Source organism: Lissotriton helveticus, chromosome 8 (assembly GCF_964261635.1).
Source record: "Lissotriton helveticus chromosome 8, aLisHel1.1, whole genome shotgun sequence".
Lineage (NCBI taxonomy): Eukaryota > Metazoa > Chordata > Amphibia > Caudata > Salamandridae > Lissotriton > Lissotriton helveticus.
The window spans coordinates 974,662,252-974,680,473 of NC_136069.1; the positions used below are offsets into that span (position 1 = coordinate 974,662,252).

At 46.0% G+C, this 18,222-nt stretch overlaps 1 protein-coding gene across 1 annotated transcript in view; it reads left to right on the forward strand.

The window, feature by feature from the left end:
* Positions 1 to 18,222, forward strand: part of CRYBG3 (crystallin beta-gamma domain containing 3) — a 1,541,789-nt gene that overhangs the window by 724,916 nt on the left and 798,651 nt on the right. The gene's annotated exons all lie outside the window — the stretch shown is intronic.

The window sequence follows — 18,222 nt, forward strand, 5'->3', positions numbered from 1 at the left end:
AATCACAGTGAAGAAGAAACTACAAGATAATCTGTATTGCCTATTTAGAATTTAGTTGACTGTGATGTGTGAGAGCGAGAGAAGAAAGGATATTAGTTACTCTCATTGAGATTTTCAAGGTATTTTTGGCTTTCAATAATAATCTTCAACTTCCAAGAGAGAGAACTTTTAATTAAATAATATTCTGGTGTATGAATGAATAAATACTTTTATTTGATTTCATAAAAAATCATAAAAGGGTGGGAAACCACCATACATGAAATGTACATTTTGGAAAAAAACAGATGAGTATAAAACATACAGAATACCATAGGTGAATTTCTGGACGGGTTGTACTCAAACGTATTAAGTTAGTTAATAGTTACCTTTTTTTCCAGTTCTGTTGCTGCGGTTTTCATGAATTTTATGACCATACAGGACAGTTAGATTGATAGTCCTCTAAGGCATTGGATGATGGCTACTCTACATGACATTATTTGTTCCTTCCTAAAGGCTTACCGGAGGACTGTTCTTCGGGTCTCTGCCAGGGAGGGGCAGATGCATAGTAAATGTAGAAGAGACTCGTCCCCTCCTCCGCATAAGCAGCATTCCTTGGATTGCCAGGGGTATTTCCATTTTGGTGTCAAGTCTTTTGATGGAAATGACCCCAGCGCAGTAACGTTAGGGAGTGCTTTTTCTCCTGGGAAAAGTGGTCTAGCAGGTATGGTTGAGGTTTCAGCCACTGATAGCCTTAGATCACAGCCTAGGCGTGTTTTTTTTTTGTTCGTTTTTTTGTTGAGAAGGCTGTTTTGTCTATTAATAAGGAGGTCCTTTTGATTTCCTTGTTCACTACAGTTTTGAAACTGGAATAGGTGGGGAGGCCTCCTCTAGCAGCAATGCCGCGAGGGATTCCTTCAGAACACTGAACGTCGAGTTATTTAGCCTGGCTTTGGTTTCGATTTCCTCCCAGCAGTGATGCGTAAGGGTATTGTCTCTGCATCCCTCATTCTCCAGTAATATTTGGCTAATGCCCCTTGTTTGTCGGGAGTCTGGTTCCTTAGTCCATATTCAAGTCGGATTTGGGATTGTGAAATGTGTCGGGGGATGGAGAACAGGTCCTTAAAGAAGGTTGATTGTGCTGAGTTTAAAGAGATGGCGTCTTTAAGGTTTAAAATTTCTGAGCCGTATGAGATAGAGGGTAGGAATTTTGCTGAAATGGCTTTAAGCAAATGACCTGTAGAACAGCCTGTGAGTTTTTTCTTTAAGACTCTGAAGGCAAACTGCAGTTGTTTAGCTCTGGTACTCCTTTGGACCAATTGTGATTTAAAATTAAGGTTGTGGTCTATTTGGAAACCTAGATATTTGTATGAGTGTAAATTTCCTTTGTTCCCTTGTGTTTAGTGCTGGCGAATCCAAAAGCGGTACAAAAGGGGGTGGTGATGGACGGAGCATCCGAATCAATCAAACACTCACACCCAGTCAAAAGATCTGGGTTTAATCCATCACCGTTCTTTAGCCCACTCTGCCACCCCAGTTCAGACATGGCTATATGCAAATCAGTCTGACCCTGTGCCTCATGGGAACAGTCCAGCCCGAACTGCCAAGCCATGTCTTCCCTGGACCGGAAACAAGCTTCCGAGGACCGGTTTCTGGCATTCCAGCCGTCTTCAGCCCGGCTTGCTTAAATCCAGTGGCAAAGTGAGCAAGGGACTCACGTCTGAGCATACCCTGCCACACTTATGGCTGCCAAAAGCGGTACAAAAGGGGGTGGTGATGGACGGAGCATCCGAATCAATCAAACACTCACACCCAATCCAAAAGGTTACACAAGGTTCATGAAGCCTACTCATGAGAAATGGAGAACAAGAGTGACTGAAAATATCCCTTGTGTCTGTCCAGCAGGGAATTCTCATTGATAAGCAAGAGTTGTTAAGATGCAGCTAATTTAACATTGCATGTATACTTCCTGGAAGGCGAACAGTTCATCTATATACTGATTGGCAGGAGTGGAAATGAGCTGCAGCTGGCATGTGCCTTAATTGTATTTAAGTCCCTATCGGATTCCTGATTAGTATGATCTGGCGTCCGCATGTGACTAAAGCCTGTTTTAGTGGCACATGTGCTTTCACTCCGGAGTGGGGGATACTATTTGAGTGCCAGTTGGAATGTCTGTAATGTTTCCATGGAACGATGATGCAAGAACGGACAGAAAGCTCCGTGTGAGGAAGTTGATGGAGAGCTTGGGATTGAGTTCAATGAGTTGAAGGCTAGAAGACGTTGCATATTAGGGCTCCTGAATTACTTGGAATAAAAGGTAGTCCGGGAATCGATATTTTGTTTTCGAAATCTATCAGTACTCCGCAAATGTTAGATCATGCGAGTGCTCCTGGGCACCCAAGCTCGCCAGTTGTTATTATGTTTTCCAGTAGAGGCATTCCCATACTGAGTCAGCAGAGATGCTTGAATGCATGTTAGAAAACAGTGAGGTAACCTGTACATTCATTACATCCTTAGCACTCAAGAGCAGGGTTTCTGGAAGGCAAATGTTTTCTTAGTATCACATTGAATCACCACAGCTTGTGATACTGCAGTCTTGTGCCTCTCTCTCTCTGCACACAGTAACCGCGTGTTATACGGTAAGTTTATGCTGCTCTAGACGCAAACATTTGTAAGCTAGCAAGTCTAGCTTTAAGGCACTTACAAATGCAAACTGGATACAATTATTGGAAGTGCATCTTGAGATTACACCTTCAAGCGCTTGTCTGTCAGTGTATTCATGTAAGTGTATGACAATATCACAAAAAAACGTATTTATTGGGGGGGTCCACTTTTTTATATTCTCATGCAGTTATATTAACATCAAAGAGATATGTTAAGGGTAAACAATCACTAAAATAATGCAGACGACACAGTGCTCTTGGTGTATGTGATCAATATGAATAATACTGATTTACTTAAAAGCAACAATGGGCTGCGCTGACTTTAAATACTCAAAATCTGCGGTATATTAGGATAATCATGTGCCATAGTCCAGTGCAAGCCCAATATTACGATCTCGAGTTTTCAACTGGGTGGACCATGTATCAAAGAGTCTCCTCATCAGTATGTAAAAACATATATTGAATGGACCTCATTAGTAGGAAATAAATCACTATTAGTTATAAGTTCTGGGACATAAGTTCCATTCTCATAGAATGTGGCATGAAAGTAGTCTTCAGGAAACTGCAAATAAGAAAATATCTATAGTTATGATTCAAATAGTGCAAAAGGTTTTGTGCTTGTAAAGCTTACCCAGTTGTCAAGAAAATTGTAGTATTGGGCCTCAGACACCTCGCAGTATAGTGAGATAACTGGCCACAAGCCCGTGCACCTGGGCCCATTTATTGGCGGGGCCACGTCACTCATGACAACCGCGATGGATGGGTGTAAGGGTGCAGTGTGACCAGCCCTCAAGGGAGTGGCTGGAAGTACAGCTTCCTGCGGAACACCTGAACGTGTCCCACAGGGCACTACATTCCTCCCCAACTTTATTGAAGGACAAACAAAACGTTAGTCCAACCTGTGGGGACAAAACAAACAGTTAACTAAATACCACAGGGTCCATCAGTCTTCTGAGTCAGGTGGCAGGACGAGGCCAGACATGAGCTGGTGACTTTGCCTGCAGCAGGACCTTCTCGGCGGGCACCCGTAGTGTAACCTGAGGGGTTCAGGACACGACCGCTGGCTTGGAGACGTCCGCTGCATTCCGTAAGTTCACTGATGATGACATGTCTTGCATAGCTCCCATCTTGCTGAGGTTGGTGATGGCTGTGATGAATTCGAACAGTTCTTTATAGTGGGTTGTGTCATGGACATGGATGGAGTCCCAGGTGAGAGTTCACAGAAGTGTTGCCTGATCAAATGTCTCTGTTGAACCGCTTGGCTGTAACCGATAACCTGTGGGTGGGGAAATGTCTCTTCTCCCTCTCCCGCCTGGGAGGCCCGTTGTCTGGGTTGCTGCCGGACTGCAGGAGGGCTGCACTGGGGCCGCGTGTGTGCCGACTGGGGGCAACTGCAGGACCGCCGAGGAGCCGTTAATAGTCTTCACACCCAACACTCGCGGGTGGATGAGTCTTGGTAAAGACTTGCTCTCGCTGCCGCTGTTCTGGTGTGGACCAGGTTCACAGGTAGCTTTTGATTTCTTTAGTCGGCTGGTGTGGCAACGGTGTAGGACTCCAGTCCATCGATACTCTGGGAGTGGTGTTTGACGCAGGTGCTGATGGTTGGCGTGAGGGTGGTTGCCAGCCATGGGGTGACTCGGGATGACAGGTGGTGGTGACTTGCTGGGAGAGTTGGATGTCAGGAGGGGTGTGGCAGCCGTGTGCCTCCGCCTTGCTGAGTTTGAGTTTCCATGGCGACCTGACACACAGTGTTTGTGGATCCTCTCTTGCCTGGCTTGGGCCCACTGCAGACTCCTTCTTAAGGCGGTGTGAGGGTGGACACTCAGTGCTGATCTTCACCTGTGGCATCTGCAGACAGGAGCAGAGATGCCACCTGACTTAGACTGCCGACGCTCGGGGATGGACGGTTGCCTGGGGGAGCATTGGGATGAGACGCGGTTTGTGCGTGCTGCGGCTTATATTCAGTTCACCCGTGAGGCTGTATCCAGGGATGTTGGTCCGCCTTGGTGGCTGTCTCGTGTGTCAGGGTGTGGTCTTGGCTTGCTGTGAGTCCTCTATCTTCTCCCTTTGTTGGTCTGTTCAGCCCACCTGTGCTCATCCGGTTTTCGGGGTGACAGGGCTGTCTCTCTTCTTTCTTCGAGGGAGTTGCGCTTGGAATTCGAGGCGGCGCTGTTGTGGTGGCGGCTTCTGCCTTCGCTCCAGAGCACTCCTTGCTTGCTGGGGGAAGTGACGTCCGTTCGCGTGTCGCTGGTTGTTGGAGCGCATGTAGCTGTAGTGGCTTGCCACGTGACGTGTGCGACTCCTCTCTTGCCTGTCTTGGGTCACCGCCGACTCCGTCTTGAGGCAGTGTGAGGGAGAACACTGTGTTGTCTACGGCCCGTTGTGGGTCTTTGCTGGTGCAGTGGAGACGTGGTTGTTCTCTGTGCAGCGCTCAGCCTGGCTTCTTAGTGGAGATGTCTCTATCTTCCGGGCGCTTGACCGTGCTGTCAGATTCACTGGCGCGGATTTCTGCGATCCTCTGACTTTGCGTGCTTTGTCCTTTGTTTGGACGCTTTCTTCTGGTGCTTCGTGTGCCTGTAGCGTAGCTTGCGATTATGTCCGTGTACTAGGAGGAGTGAGTCATGCGATCTCTTCTCCGGCAGTGGCATAGGGCAGCCACATGTGGGGCGCGCTCTGCACAAGCTTCTCTTGAGCTGTTAGCGGGAACAGCGACCTTGAGACGTTGCTGTTCTGGCTGGTCGCCCTCTCTTTTTGGTGGTGGCTGTCCGTGTGTAGCTCTGAGTTTCTTGCAGCTTTTTGCATGGTTTGTTAGTCTTTCCCCGTACTTTGCAGAGGTGGCAGGCAGTGTTCTTGCCTATATGATGCTGGTTTGCGCTGGTGCAGCTGGGGGCACCTTGGGGGCTCTTGAGTGTGGCAGCCACCTGGAGTCTTCGCTGTCTTTAAAGGCGTCCTGGCTGTTCTCACTTGCACGGTGCAGAGGGCCACTCTATGAGAATTCTTCTCTGAGGGCACATCTTGCTGTGCCTGGCGCAGTCCGTCTCGGCTACTGGGCATGAGCAGGCAGTCTTCCTGGTGGTGGCGGTGCACACTCTTGGATCTGTTGACTGCCGTTTCCGGGTGGTTAGCAGGATGCTGTGCTCTAGTACTGCTGGTCTGAAGGGTTGCAGTGTAGCTACACTGATGTCTGTCGCGGTGGGCAGTCAGTGTGCTCGCCCGCTCTGTGGATGCGCAGGTGTGGATCCTTCTGCTAGGATCACTTTGAAATCTCCTTTTGCCACTTCTGGAAGGGTAGTGGGGTGTCAGGGTCTCTCCTCCGGTCCGTGGTGCTGCCCGGGCTGACGGTCGAGGGGCACAGCCCGCTAACCGCTCTGGCCAGTCAGTCCGTCCATCTTTTAGCGCCTTGCGTCTGGGGAGCTACCAGGTGGCATCATGATCGTGGTAGTCGTGGTGAATTTCCCTGATTGCTGCAGGTTTTGGGTGCTGTCGGAGGTGGTGCAATACTCTGTGCAGTGACTGTCTGTGGGCTGCAGTGTGGAGGCCGAGAACACTGTGTGGTTCACTTGGTGCTGGGGGTGCAGCTGACTGTCTGCCCTGGCCACGCAGTTTGTCCATTCTTCAGTGTGCTCTTTCTGGAGAGCCGCCAGGTGTTGCTGATGCCAGTAGTAGCAGCAGCTTTGCCTTTTCATTTGTGGTGGCCTTGCGCATGGGTGCGCACCGCGGTGTCCGGGTCGCTTGGGGTTTCTCAGGGTTAGTGCCTCGCTTGGCTTCTGGGCCCTGGAGCTCTTCCACCGAGTCCTGTGTCCAGTGGCTGCTTTCCTTCCCTAGATGCGGTACAGGCACGTGGCCGCTGGTTGGCGCAGCGTCGTGGTCTGCTCTCCCTGGGTCACAGTAGCCTTGGGGGGGAGGCAACCTTTGCTGGTGCTCTGTGTTTCCTGGTGCAGACACACTGCTGCTTCTGGCGCTGAGGAGGCATATCCGGTGTGGTCCCACCGAGGCTTATGGCACATTCGTGCGGGCCTTAATGGAGTCTGGGTGCGGAGCGACCAGCGGGCGCTAGGGGCGCTGTTGACGACTGCGGCGTGCACTACAGTGGCTTCCCTTCCGAAAGCAGGCCACACGGAACCAACGACACAGGCAAGAGTTTGTCTTACGATTATGGGAGAGGGGCCTGAGACCCTTATGGGGAGCTGGTGGCTGCTAGCAGCGTTTGGCGGAGAAAAGCCAGGTAGGGACCCAGTTTGAATTGCGGAGGGTGCTGCGGCTCTCTCGCTGTTAGTGGGTGGTAAGGCTTGCTGCTGCATTGAGTGTTTCAGGGCTGATCGTCTGCGGAAGCGGGCGCGAGATGGCGCTGCCTGCCGGTTCTGTCTCTTTGCTGACGGTGGCCGCTTCCTTCAAGCTCACGGGCATTGAGAATGTGCCGCAGGTAACCGGCGCAGGGCCTCTCGCCGCGTCGATATCTCTTTCTGTGTCATTTCCATGTTGGGCAGCTGTTAGTGTGAGGACTGGCGCCCACGGCAGTACGGTAAGAGGGAGCGGGTGGGGCCTTGAGTGTCGCTCTGCCACTGTCTTGGGGGTCACTGGACTATGTGGGTCGAAGAGGCGGCCACCTCTGTGCGGCTGCTAGCACCTTGCGATCGTGGTAGGGTTTGGCGCTCTCTCGGGGTTCGGGCGATTGCTGGGAGCAGTCTTCTCTTTCCTCCCTCTCAGTGCGGACCCAGCAAGCAGGACAGTCTGTGGGCGCTTCAGGGCTTGCAGAGAGTTTAACTGACCTTGGCTGTGGCGCAGTCCGGCACTGGGGGTTCAGGGTCGGCTGTGCGTGGGCGTCGACGGGCGCCTGCATAGATTTTCTGTGGTGATACCGGTTCAGGTAATCGGTGTCCTTAGTCCTCTGCAGCGCGGCTACGGCCGTTGTATCGGAGCTGGGGCCATGTGCGTGCCCCTGTGCAGAGAGCACTGATCCTCTCGGGGCAAGGAGGCGTGAATGGGTGACATGAGAGGCACACACCTCAACTCCCTCTCGGGTGGAGTGACAGAGCGCGCCGGGGTGCCGCTTGCCGGGCTTCTCTCCTCCCCCACGCGAAACGAAGAAGGGCAGATCAGCAGGGTTGCAGGGTCAGCTACCCGCCTCGTCGCCAGTGTAGTATTGGGCCTCAGGCCGACAGTGGAATGACGGACACAGACACTTCGCAGTATAGTGAGATAACTGGCCAAGAGCACGTGCACCCGGGCCCTTTTATTGGTGGGGCCACGTCACTCGTGACACCCGTGATGGATGGGTGTAAGGGTGCAGTGTGTCCAGCCTTCAAGGGAGTGGCTGGGAGTACAGCTTCCTGCGGAACACTAGAATGTGTCCCGCAGGACACTACAAAAATGATCTTGTCTTGTCACATCTGATGTAAGATTGGTGCAAACGAATTGTAGAATCACAAAGAAAACCCAAGCATGTGCAAGAATATTTTTTATATGCAAGGCCATAGATGGAACAATCACAAGATAACAATCGTACACAGTAAGTAACAAACTGCCATATCTTTTAGATGTGATAGCAGCAGGCTAAAATTGTCTATTCTTCACATTTGTCAAAAAATAAAAATCAGTGGGATCTGGAATGGTTTACAAAGCTCGCACAATTAAAGAGCGCAATTACAATCCTCCCGACACATATGAGCTCGGTGCTTTGAGGGAAGAGGACTATCACTGATTGCCCGGAAAGAAACGCCCACCTCAAGATCAATGGAAACGTGCCTGTACATCTGACAGGGGCCATGTTGGGAGTAGTACTCTGGTATTGATATGAACAGTAAGAAATAAACGAGCATAGATGAACAAGAGATAGCATTGAAAGAGTTATGCATGCAAGCTACAATCCATCGAAGTGTTAACACTGAAACAAAAACATGACAAAGCAAAAACATGTTGAAAAGCATGTGTTAAATCAGGCGCATTTCAGATTAAATATGAGGCAGTCAGAAGAACTATGGACCAGGCAAAGTATTTAAATACATACTTACACACCATCGTTGTCTGGTGATCATTTATATGTTCAACCTTGTGGAAAGCATGTACAGCAAATGTAAGTGGCTTGCCATTGTAGTGATCAAGGAGTTGTTTGGGTAGCAACCCATCAAATGATAACAAAAATAAAAATAGAATACAACAATTGTGAATTGAGGAATATAGTTTTATGTGCATTCCAGATACCTGCCACTTGCTGATTCTTTTTCCTACCTGTGCTGGACTCCTGGAGTTTCTCTTGCCCCTAGCTGGCTGTGGGGCCTCGTTGTTTATCGGGGGGACTGTTGCCTGCTGCGAGCCGCCTCCTCCATCCCGCGGACCGCGTGTTGCCCAGGACTCTGTTTCCCAGAGGGCACCGCGGTCTCGCGAGAGGCGTGCAGGACTCGCCCCGCCCCCGGTACTATTAATTTCTGCTTGGGATCCCGTGGCGCGGGACGCGCGCGGGCTCGCCCGGGCCAAGGGCGGGCCCGTCCTTGCCCGTCTGTGCCTGTTTGAGGCTGGGCTGGGCTGGGCCGGGCCTACCCTCTTGGCTCCACATTTCCATTTAATTACTCGATTATGCTTGCAACAGTCTAAAATTTTACTGCTGAGTACACAGTGCCTAATTTAAAACAACTATTGGACTGCCTGTGAGAGATCATATTTTCTCCCCTTGTTTAAAATTCCCAGCATCCTGTAATTTGGGTAATTACCATGGGTAAAAGGAAGTTACTGAGCCCGAAGGCCCCTTCAGCTGCTGGGTCTGTGGCTCACTCCCAGCAAACTTTGTTAAACTATTTTACAGGGGCAGTAGGGGCTCTTGACAAGCAGATCATGTCAGTTGAAGAGTCAATAGAACTAGGCTCATCCAGGTTAAGCTCGGACATCGCACCCTCAATTGTGTCCCCTACATCGGAACACGGTATATCGAACAGAGGTGTACGTAATGGTTGCGTTCAGACCAGTCCCGACAAGATCGTATCTATCGCCAGTGATTCTCCCACGCAACCACCTCAAGAAAAGTCTAAAAATCCTTGCTCCTCAGAGTCACAGTTAATGCACAAGTAGCGCCTATGGCGTCCAATCCACCGAAAAACACACCAAAAGCGAGGAAACTGGGGAGGCTGAAAAAGTCACACTAAGGGTGCAACTACCACGCATGATAACCAAGATATATCTAGCGACATTAAAAATGTGCATAACTTGGTAGAGAGAGATTAGTATTTGAGAGTTAGGCTAGATCAGCTATCCTCTAGACTCACTACTATTGAGGATTTCATCAACAGCAACTCCAAAAAGGGGGGACACTTACACCCTGGCCCATGCACCCAGGGAACAAGGAACATGGGGGGTAGCTCACCATTAAGGCCAGGAAACAATACGCCAATAACTCTTTCCATTGATTTAGAGAAGGGGAACAATAGCAAAGACAAACAAGTAACAAAAAACCTGTCCGTTGAGCACAGGCCTAAAGAACGGCAGCTGCCCAATAGATTGGAGAAAGGGGGTGATACTGAGAATAAACATCAGACAGGAACATCGGGTTTTAGACCCCCCACAAATCCTCCTCCGATCTATCCACTTACCACCCCAATTACACCATTCTCTTCTTTCCATCAGCAGCCATGTAACCCATATTTGGATCTTCCTCCGGCTGCTACTCCTTACATTATAGTTCTGGCTAACGTTCCAAAAAAGGAGGACACAGAGGTTGAATCTTGGGCTTCCCTAAGAAATAAGTCACTACATTGGTTAGGTAGAAGGGTAGGTTTTATTGATCAACTATTCATTGAATTCAAGATGGCAAGACGAGTTCAGTGGGTGGGCCATCGCGAAAAAATGGTAACAGGTGACTGTATAGTTTTAACATTTGCTTCCCCACTTTTAGTTAATAAGATATTAGAGGTGGGTGGGAGTCACCTCCTAGACGCAGTAGGGATTAACATCTTACCTTTAGGCTTCTTTTACCCCCCACTACCACGTTTTGAAGAACCCTCCAGGCACACATTTCCCACTACCAATTACAGTCAGTCGTACCATTTCCCAACGTTCAATAGATTTAACCAACTCTCAGGCCTAGAGGATAACGATTGACTGGTTGACTGTCCATCATTTTCGCCCGAGCGACGATCAATATCTTCTAACTTAAATAACTCCCAACCGGAACTGGCATTATCAATACTCTCCTCTAGGGGCTTAGCGGCAACCACTTTCGTAGACGAGGCCAGTGAACGCGCATAAATAGGTGCTTCTCTGCAAATGGAGGAGATTAATGTTCCACTAATAGGACCGATAACAAATGAGCGAGTAAATGTTAACCTAGCAGATTCCCCCGTGTCAGGAATTCTTTTACTTAAAATCATCTACTGGAATGTAGCAGGACTTTGATCCAAGACGACCAATGACATCTGGCTAGATTTAGTAAGAAATTGTAATATCCTGTGCCTTCAGGAAACCTGGAAATGCACAGAAGTACATCTTGAGGGCTATAAAACATATACCTCTTTCGCCCTTCCATCAATTTCAGGCAGTCCAAAGGGGGGCTTGACAATATTTATTTCAAACACTGTAGAAATTGAGAACATAGTCCCACTAATTTTGGAAACTAACTTTCAAGTTCTGAAACTGAAAATAAATAAATCAGCAGACTATCTCCTGGTTAATTTTTATAATAATCTACAGCAGGTGGATTTAATGAAAGTCCTAAACAATATTTCTCTCTTTTTGCAGGAACAAAGAAATAGGTATACCAAAAAAGACCTCAAAACTATTTGGGGCGGTGATTTTAATTTATCCCTCTGTAAAAGTAGATTTAATAAGAATTGTGGAATTCTGGACGAGCAAAACACTGCGTTAACCCACTTTCCTCACACAACTAGCGGCAATCGCCTGAACGAAATCATGTTTGCCCTGGAGCTAGGCTTCGCGAATGAACTCTTGGTCCCACCAGTCCCATTTTCATCTACATTTAATGGTAGAGGCCTTTCAAGTGTTATCGATTCTATATTGGTTTCTAGCAATATAGTACCAATGATCCATGGATTTGCAAATGTCAACAATGCCGTAAGCGACCATTTCCCTAACACCCTTCTTGTATCCATCCCTATTAAGCCAGCAAAACCTAATTCAATCCATAAACTGGGTTTACAAACAATAACCGTGGATAGAATTAACGGCTACTCTTTAAAATGGATTACAATTGACCCAGTAGCAACAATGTCTAAAATGGTAAAGCATGCGTTGCCACTAATTGAAAAATGCTTAAATTCTGATACTACCCACAAAGAGATCCTCGCCAGCTATTCTAGTATCACTAAAATAATCCAAGACGTTTTATACAAGAAAATAAAGACCAAGAGACACGTGGCCAAGGGATGGTTTAACAAAGACTGTACCAAAGCTTACACTAGTTTGAAAATCGCTCTCCATAACTCACCAAGAGATAGGGACAAAATTATAAATTAAGAAAGATCTATAATACAGCCCTAAAGTCCCGTAAGGCAGAGTTAAAAAACGACCTATGGAATCAACTCCATAAAAGTTGCATAGAGAAGGATAGCGCTAGCTTTTGGAAGGTCGTAAAAGCCCCCTTTCTGCAGGGTGATACGGAACATCCTAAAATAGATATCGCTGTTGACGCAGACACATGGGTCAAGCATTATTCACATATATTTAGCATAGATCCATGTGAGAGCATAGATCCTCTGGAAATCGGAGGAAGGGCTTCGTTTCCCTCACACACATGATTTAACAATCGCACTTAACCTCACCCATCAGGAGGTAGCAGATGCCCTATTAACCAGCAAGGGAGGGAAAGCACTGGGCTCCGACGGGGTTCCGGTCGACTTGTTTAAACATAATCCGGACCTATGGTCGCCCATCTTGACCAAAGTGCTCGAAGCAGCCTGTGCTATAGGACTAGTTGACTCATGGTCAGATTCAATCCTCGTTCCCATTTTCAAAAAAGGTGACCGCAACAATCCATCATGCTACCGTCCCATTTCCCTCCTTGATTCCCTTGGTAAGGTGGCGGGCCGTATCCTCATGGAACGAATGCAAGATTGGGCGGACGACCACAACATACTTTCTGACTTACAGTACGGTTTCAGGGAGGGAATGGGTACTGTGGATCAAGCACTTAATTTGTCCCTTATAATGGGGAAATATGTTGCAGCAAAAGGTGGCCAACTATATATGATGTATGTCGACTTAACTGCGGCATTCGACTGTGTAAACCATTCTTAGTTATGGATGATCCAGTTGGAAATGGGAATTGAGCTACCAGTGATCAACTTTCTTCGCGAGCTCTATTCAGGGGCAAAGGCAAGAGTGAGATATGGGTTCGAGGGTGAACTCACTGCGTTGTCCGGGGTGGAGAGGGGGGTTAGGCAGGGCTGTGTCCTTTCCCCCTTCCTGTTCACCCTCTATACAAACGGACTGGAAACAGCTATGCTGGAAGGGGGCTTGGACCTCCCTTATATTGGTTCTCGGCCAATACCAGCCGTCCTCTAAGCCGACGACGCCGTGATCGTGGCCAGAACACCCTTAGAGCTTCAACGTAGCGTAGAAAGATACCGCAAATTTATGGACACCCTGGATCTCGAAATGAACATCAAAAAACATACGTAATGTATTCAGGCACGGGATCCAAGAAAACAAAGGATAGTTTTATTAATAATGTAAAGTTGGAAAGCACAAGTACATATTCATATTTGGGGATTTTAATCGATAATAAGTCTTCGTGGAAATAGGCAATTGAGGCAAGGAAACTATTGTTTATGAGGACTACGACCGCCCTCACAGCATTTGCACAAAGATTGGGGAAAAAGGCCAGCACCCGAAATGATTAAGATATATAAAGCAAAGTGCATTAGCGTTGCATGTTATGGGGCAGGAGGCTGGGGGCATGCAAATGTGGATGCTCTTCAGAAAATTGAGAACAGTTTTCTGAAATATCTGCTCGCCCTCCCACAAAGCTCTTTAAACTTTAGTTGACATTTAGAATTGGGTATGGCATATGTTTCAGATATCCTCAAACTCCAACCAATTCTCCTTTGGCACCGCATTTGGACGTCCCCAAAAAGCGATTTATCTCAATCTTCTTCGCGACTACCTTTTGCTTGAAAATAAGTTTAAGATTAAATGGCTCGCTTATGTTAAAAACTTTTTTTATGACCTGGGCTTGGAGAAATATTATCTGCTCCCTCTAACTCTGCTAGAAGTGTCTAGAAGCTCACTTAAAAAGATCTGTAGGTTACATTTGGAAGAGCTGAGACTAAACTTGGAGATAGGAAAAAGTTCAGTACAACACATTCTAACTATCCAAACTTCCTTTTTCATGCAGCTTTACCTAACGTATAAGCTGAGCAATTATGAGAAATTATTATTGACACGTTTCAGGCTTAATATCTTTCACCGATTAGTGACATTCCCACATCCTAACGACTGGTCCAAGACTCTCTCGCCTTGCCCCTGTGACGAAGTTTCCCCTCAGTCATTGATACATATTGTTTTATTTTGTAAATTTTATGCTGAGCCCAGGAAAACACTGGGTTTACGCAGGTGTCGTCCTGCTGTCCTCATTTTACAACTCCTGGAAGATGAGCTACTTCCAAAAAATATAGCACGCTACCTTAAGCTCTGTATCAGACACCGAGCAAATCTTGGTTAAAATCACTATGGACTCTTCCTCCTAGATTATATACCTTTGTTAATTGGATCTATTGATTTTTTCATTGTATTTTTATTGAATTTTAATCTGTTTTAACATTGTTTTATTGTATATTGTCCTGATTTGTACACTCATTTAAAACCTGTGAACTTTTATGGTTTTCTATGGAAACTTGGAAACCGAATAAAGGAATTTTGATTTGATTTGGTCTCAATGATGCTGTATGCAATTTAAGATGCGGTCTGTAGACTTTACACTATGCACCCTTTTGAATTCTTGTTTACGTTTTTTATTCTATTTATCACTGGATGGCTTATCGGCTAAAGCAAACAACTGGACTAAGCATAAATATGTTGGCATAATATAATTAGAGTTCCAATCATTTTGACACATATTTCTAATGTAACTTATGAATAAGATCTTTCGGTGCAATAATGGCCAATTTTTCAGGACTCTATTCCCTGAAATGGCAAGTTTAATTTTTCTTAAGTCCTAACTAATTTTCTTTCACCTGTTAGAATAGATTTAAATACGACAAAAGAAATAACTGCTGGTAAATCACAACCTTTCGGTAGTGTAAAACACCCGAAGACACACTGAAAACAAATCTGTCAGTTTTCTAAGTTGTCATCTAATAAGCTAACTAGAAAATTAAGTTATTATTCGATAAAGTATGTATGTGGACCAAAAAAGCCAACATTTCTACCAGTCAAAATGTCAGAGCAAAGTATTGGAAAATTCAGGTTTATTCTGTACATTGCTTAATCATGTACCAGATCTTGGCTAGACTTCAACCCGGTGCAAAGCAGCAAGATGATGCTACTTTTTTAGATTTCTCAAACTCTTGTCTCTGGATATGCTACCACCAATATCCTTCATCAAATTTAGTGTCAGTTTAAATGTGCTAGAGGGAATATTATTTCTGCAAAATTAACATAGACCAAGTATATGCAAAACGGTTCTGCCCTTAATAGTTTGTAAATAGAGGTGTTCAAACGGCAGTTCTTATTGTTCGGATTAAATTTAGAGCTGCGCAAACATTCTTTTGTTAGTAACAGCCGTTTACACACTATCAGACCCCATCCAGGTTTTAACATGTGATACCTGAAACTTGACTATTCGAGCAAATATTCAACAAAATGATCTGCAGTTTAGAAAAAAGGGGGTCAAAAGTCGAATGGCTGAGCGAAGTAGAACTTTAAATTTAGTACCAAATATAAATGTGAGATTGAGAAGTAAGTTCAGTTTGTCAGGCTCTAGTAGAGCTGTAGAAGGATTGGTAGTTGAGTCTGTCACATAGCAGCACTGCTACAGTACAGTCCGATAGAGATTGACACCGGCCGAGGAGGCCATGACTAGTAGTGGCTGCTAAGTCCTGGATAGACTCAAGTTTGGCAGCCGCCTTGTAGTGAGTAGGCATGGTGTTACAGTTGGTTGCAGTAATCTCTGTGGAGTCTGTAGGTGGAAAGGATAAGGAATAATGTCCACATTCAGATGCGGCAGACCAGCACTGCATTGGGCAGTCGAGATGTATGGGTGCGTGCAGGGTGGTGTTGGGGCACAGGAAGATCGAGCGTCTTTCCCGGGAGAGGAGGAGCTCGTTCAGGGAGTATGGTTCAATTTACTTCCAAGAGAGAATCTGTATGCCTGCTCGTAGTTAGGTCGCCCACTCAAGTGACTATATAAGGCTTCTAAGCACATGACAGCTTCAGCATGGGAGTTCAGGGAAGCAGTGGATAATAGCTAGAGAGTATAAGAATGGACAGTATACAGAGGACAAGAATAGGCACACTGTTAATGCAAATAATGTGTGAGCAAACTGTGGAGCATTTGGGCTACCAGATGAGGATACATAAATGGAATATGTGAGGAAGAATGAGTCAATAGGGGTCATTATGTGATTGCATGCATTGCTTTTAGCTCTGTCTTAGTAGCACAAAACAGTGCTGTACATAAGTCACATATGACAGGTAATTATTAGCTCCCTCTTCTAAGTTAAAAGATTTGTACAAGGCGACAACCGGTTTATTCTGCTCAGCCTTTGATCTCAGAACCAGCCTATGTTGCAAAAAGGAATCTTTGATCTCTTTCTTTGCGTGAGACAATATTTTTGAGGTACCAGACCAGACTGATATCTTGAGCAGATTTTCTAGAGAGGAATTTATATATAATAACCATGGAATTTGTAACGCATCATTCAAATTTAAACAATCAAAAAGATTGATCTAGTAAAAGCCGTTTTGTCCCTCTTCCAAAGTGAAGCCCACAATAACAGTGGGCTAACCAATAAAAAATATTCTTAAAAGGGAAGTCCCACCTCGTGGTGTACAATAGTTTACGATGCAGATGAAAAAATAAATATAGTAAACGTTTTGGGAGGCAATTTTGTTCTGTTTGCTGGGCCGTGCTATTTGCATAACCCCAAAGACCTGCCCCATAAAGGGCTGTACTTAATCCTTTTGCTTTATAAGTGGCTACCATCTAATTAATTGGTTGATTTCCCTAATTGTGAGGAGAATTTCAAAATCCATTGGGTTGCCCTGCTCATTTTCGCTCTGATAGTTAAAATATGTTGGGACCATGAGCCATTTATCGAAAATAAAATACCAAGATAGCAATAGGAGTTCACTGTATGCATTGGGGTACTGTCAATAAAAAACGTTTTGCAGGATTTTGGTTTAAGCCCACAGACCATGGTGTATGTTTTTGATTGATTGATGACCATTTTCCTTTGTGTCATAAAATCTAAAAATGCGTCCATCAGTCTCTGGAGGCCTAACGGGGTTCGTGCTAATAGTACCGCATCGTCCACATATAATAGTACAGGTATCGGACTACCAGCTGCTCGTGGGGCATCAGCCTGTATTGTCTGTAAATGGTTGTCTACCTCGTTAATGAAAAGGGAAAATCAAATTGGCGCCAGCACACACCTTTGCCGTATACCCCGCCCTACCGTAAATTTAGGTGAGAATTCCCCCCGGGGACCAAAGCGGACTTGGCTGGTTCGGTCCTCATACAGATGGGAGAGAAACCCAATAATAGCCCTAGGTGCTCCTATGGAAATCAAAGTTGGCCAGAGTAAATTATGATCCGTCAGATCAAATGCACTACTTAGATCGGCAAAGCATAAGTAAAGAGTAACTGCCCTTGCCCTAGTATACTTGCCGATGAGTAACTCTAAGCTAATGCATTGCTCAATGGTCCAAAGTCGTTTCCTAAACCCAAACTGCACTGGGATAAGGATCACATGCCCCAGCACCCATTTCTCCAATCTTAATAACAGAACCCTACTCATCACTTTCAAGGCGGTTTCTAGGAGCAAAATAGGGCGATAGTTTCTTGGGTCGGTTTTGTCCCTTTTTTTAAATACGGGTACAATAAAAGATTCTCCCCATGTCTGTGTGATTGTATCAATTGCTGCTGAATTAAACAATCTAGTTAATATAGGTCCCCATAATTCAGGGGCAGATTTAAAAACATCAGCTAGGACACCATCCGGACCTGGGACCCGTTCCCCAGTACACGCCTAAATAGCCTGAAGAACTTCTTCATTGGTGCTATTCAGAGGGAGAGGCCTCCCTGCGCACATGTTCAGGTCATTGATATCCTAATTCGTATGGCATACTGTAAATTGAATATTAGAAAGCAACATATTAAAGGGGATTGCAATTGTTGGGAAAATGTATGGCCAGTCTGTTTGATCGCATCTCATGTTATGCTGTTTAAAAATGGCTCTCAAAAATAATGACCTAGGAGCCTTATAAATCCCGCAAAGCAGTGTGCAGTGTAACATGCATTGATTGGAGCAGTTATCAAAGGGACATTTAGCCAAGGTTTTTGAACAGTCAATCATATGTGAAAAGATTGCAACACAATACACCATGAACCTAAAACGTGTTAGAAAATATCGAGCCGGGT